Here is a 4444-nt window from a genome sequence, read left to right as displayed (position 1 = left end):
GCGCGGTTGGAAGGGGAGCCCCCAAGCTTGGAGAGCCGCCGCCGCCGCCGCCGCCGCCACCAAGGCCACCGCCACCGCAGCCCTGTTGGAGGCAGCAGAAGGGGACAGACCAGCTCCGCGGTGACCCAGCCCTGGAAATGTGCACAGGGACTCCGGCCCCCTCCCCGCCGCCGCTGCTCACCCGCTCAGGTAGGGCCCACGCTGCTGATCCTCCGCCGGCTGCCGCCTCAGCTCTGGCCTTACACCGCTCCTCTACTGAGATGCCTAGAGGAGGCGGTGCAGATAGAAGAGGAGTTCGGGAGCCCAGAGAACCGCCTCCGCTGTCATCGCCGCAGGCTGGACTTCTCCCCCAGGGCGCTCCCCCCGCCGCTGCTCACAGGCGCTGGGAGGGGTCTGGGCCGTGGCCGCCTCCCTCTCTCATCTCCCTGGCCTGAGCCGCGCCTGGCCTCACAGCAGTTCAGCTCTCAAACCTCCATCATGGCTGCAGCTTCTGAGAGGAGAGCTCTGAGCGCCTTCAAGTTTTGATGTTTACATTTACTTACTTTTGCGTGTTTGAACCTTATCCTGTTCTCTGAATGCATCCTTCTTCATTTCTTAGTACTCTAGCCACTATGGAAAATGGTGTGGAGAGTCATCAAAACGTGTCCTATGTGCAAACATCCTACATATTTTTAGCACATGAGTGCCTGACTCATGTCCCCTTTATCGGTGAAACCCAAGCCTAGGTATTACACCTGCTGAGACAAGCAGGTCCCTTAGATAGTAAACAAGATTAGGAAGCATATTAGGACATGTTTTTTCACTGAAATCTTAAGAGGGTTAAGCCAGTGATTTCAAACCGTAGCCCAAAAAACTAGTGGATTCTAAGTGAACACTGGGAAGAGGAAGTGGGAAAGAAACATTCCCCAGCAGTAGCCACTAAGAGAATGAACTCTGAGGTGCACAGAAGAATGTGAAGGAGAGGGCTCATCCACCTACATACACTTAGTTGAGGCCAGCTTCTTCTGGAGGAATATCAGATACCAAAGAAAAACTAGGTAATGGCGGAAGGGAGAACAGAATGTACCAGAGCATGCTGTGTTTGTCTGAAATATATGGGGGAAACAACCTATCTCTTTCAGGTTTTTCACCATAGTTGAGCCTGGCAGATGTGAAGGGGTAGCAGGCCAATGTGCATGGCTCTTTTGGGGCCCTTAGAAATTTCTTCCTTTCTCTGACTAGACCATCTAGGCCATGTAAGCAGAACCTTGTATCCACGGATGTATCCAGTGGAGCTCTGTGTTGTCTAAATCCCTGCACCCTGGGGATGGATGGAATGGAGTGGAGCTTACTGATCCAACAAAGCACAAGCTGTGGCCTTTCAATATTAGAGGGAAAAATTTGGAAAGAGACATCAAGACGCCTGTTTTAGACCACTGGGAAGCACAGACACTACAAAGATGGCCAGGAAAACCCCAGCATCCAGTAGGGGTATTGAGGTAACAGAGGACCCTTCTCATCACAGGTGCAAAAGCAAGGTGAGTACACCTCCTTAAGCTCCTTCTTGGCAGACTTCTGGCCTGTCATCAGACAAATTTCACTTCAGCTGTATGAGGATGTTTCATGTTTTTTTTCTTTATTCATAGGAGCCTCATGAGACTCCACCAAGCAATAATAACAGGATTCTTCCAAGCCCTATTTTATAGTTGTAGTAATTTCATATTTAAGTAAATGAAGGGAAGTAATGAAGTAAATAAATGAAAACTTATCTGTTTTTCATTACTATTTATGGCAAATAAATATGAGTAAAAAGTGAGAGAAAGTAAGAGCAAAACCTGTCTCCTTCAACACAAAGGATAATGACTGGTTGAGCCCCGAGTCCTGAAAATTAGTTTCTTCTCTACACTGTCTCATCAATGAGCAGTGAAAATGCCTTGTATTTTTGCATATGTTTGTAGGGATTTGGAGCAGAGTAGCAGCATCATGCTGTAGACTGCCAGAACAAAGGGGATGAGGTACGTGGATGACTGGATCACACCTCAATGAATGCAGAGATATTAATTACTTATAGGCCAGCTTCTGTGTAGTGATGATTCCTGCATCTTGGTTTATGCTGAAATCAACTCAAGGCCATCAAAAAGGTTGAAAAATATCACCCAACTAAGAGGTGACAATGCCAGAAATGACTCAATGACCTATGGAGGCTATCTACCCAATATTGATTAGGTTTGCTCTGCAAAAGTTGGCAACCAAGGGCAAGCAGTGGGAAAGTTTGCCCCCATGGTTTTGGGGTACATTTTCTAATGTATAATGTTTATGTGAGGAATATTTCACATTAGTCACACCAGCTTCCACTATATGAAACTAGAATCAAACTAAGCATTTGTAAAGCAAGAAAAATGTCAGTGGAAGGAAATACTGATGACAATAGCAGAAAACACTGATGTTCAATACAGAAAGTCGTTAGGGAATATCAATAAAAGAATAAAGTTCTTTCTTAATAAATATGAATGACACATGTAAGCTTCTCATGAGATTAACCAGGTAGAGAGAGAAGATTTGATTTCCATTACCAAGAATAAATAATATCATTACACATATTGTATACAATAAATAAGCTATTAGGGATTAACTTGGACATGTTTACGTCCATAATACTGACAGCCTTGAAAAAATAGACAAATTCCTTGGAAGAAACAAATACAAAAGTATCACTTAGGAAGAAAGAAATAATTTAAATATCTTTTTTTAATTTAAAAAATGAAATTCATAATTTAAAATATCCCATAACAGAAATCTCCAAATACACACAGTATCATTGTTGAAAACTTTTAACCATCTCTATTTTTTAGAGTAGGTCTTACTTTTAAGTGGAGGCTAGTCTTTACCACACCATGATGTAGCACAGAGTGACCTCAAACTCATGGTGATCATCCTGCCTTAGCCTCCCAAATGCTGGCATTGCAGGTGTGTGCCACAACACCTAGTTTAGGTATTGTCTGGAGAAATCATACTCATTGCGTCACATAAATTTTTGTCAGAAAAGCATTGGAGAAAAGGCCAATTACCACCTATGATGTTTAAAAATCTGTGCACACCAGTAGTAAATAATAATTCTCATAAACAGTATCTACTAAAATGCTAATGATAGTGCCATACTTAAAGTGAACGATGGACCTTCTTTATTTTAGGTTGACAACAAAGAAGGATAATTGTTTGCACCACACTTACTCAATATCATACTCAAAATGATAACCAGTGCATTAAAGGAGAAAAAAATAATAAACACATAAGGCAAAAATAAAACAATTTATACTAGCAAGGAACCACTGTCCAACTAAAAAATCTACTGAAGTCTAAAATAGCTCTTTAATTACCCAGGATATAGGTCACAGTCATACTGTAAATTTCAATACTGGACATGAAAATTATTTGTTTTTTGATACACCAAACAATTAATATTTGAAAAGTGGTACTTTAGCACCTTTATTGGGGTGCAGTTTTTTTATCAAAAAGTGTAAAGTTCAATGCATGCAGGATACTAAATTTCTATACATCCATATAACCATCATTATGAAGAAATAAACAAATGCATCACCTAAAGATTCCTTATAATGCATTGTTTCTAGCATTTTAAGTTGGTATGAGCAGATAGCATGAGATTCATCCTGTTGATAAATTTTAACGTTCACAAGAACATATTGTTAACTACAGGCATATGTTGTGCAGCACATCTCTAGATCTCACCCTTCTGGCATAACTGAAACATTACACTAAGGGAGCAGCAATGCCCCATTTCCTTCTCCTCCCAGATCCTGACAACCATCATTCTATTCTCTCCTTCTATGAGCTTGAGTTTTTTTGAAAACACATGGAGTGAATCGTTCTCACCTAGTTATTTTTCATTACTGAGACAAAATACCTGACATCCAAGGTTAAATGATTTATTTCGCTCACAATTCATAGAAGGTTCAGTTCACAGATGAATGGCTCCAAGGTGGCATGGCAAGATGGGCATCATGGAGCAGGCAGGCACAAGGCAGCAAACAGCACATGATAAGTGATAAGCAGTGACCCTTTTTTGTCTCTTACATCTTATCCAGCCTTTTCTGTCTCTTACATCTTACCCATCCTTAAAGCCAGAAGCATTCACACACAGGGATGGGGGTAGACTTAATGCCAGCTTTGTATCATGGATCAATCCCAGTACCACATCCTTCATCGAAGAAACAGACACACTAGATTCAACCACCTCCCAAAAGTCCCAAACCTAACCAATGAGACTTTGAGGGTAAACCTAGATACAAACAATAGCATTCCACCTCACATCACCCAAAAACTCATGTGCATGCTTTTTTTTTTTTTTTTGGTTTTTCTCCAGTACCGGGAACCGAACTCAGGAGAGGGCTCATCCACCTACATACACTTAGTTGAGGCCAGCTTCTTCTGGAGGAATATCAGATAC

This window comes from Chinchilla lanigera, unplaced genomic scaffold, assembly GCF_000276665.1.
Source record: "Chinchilla lanigera isolate Chin_1 unplaced genomic scaffold, ChiLan1.0 scaffold00097, whole genome shotgun sequence".
In the NCBI taxonomy this organism is placed as follows: domain Eukaryota; kingdom Metazoa; phylum Chordata; class Mammalia; order Rodentia; family Chinchillidae; genus Chinchilla; species Chinchilla lanigera.
The sequence above is the reverse complement of the archived record's forward strand: the minus strand, read 5'-3'. Positions refer to the sequence as shown.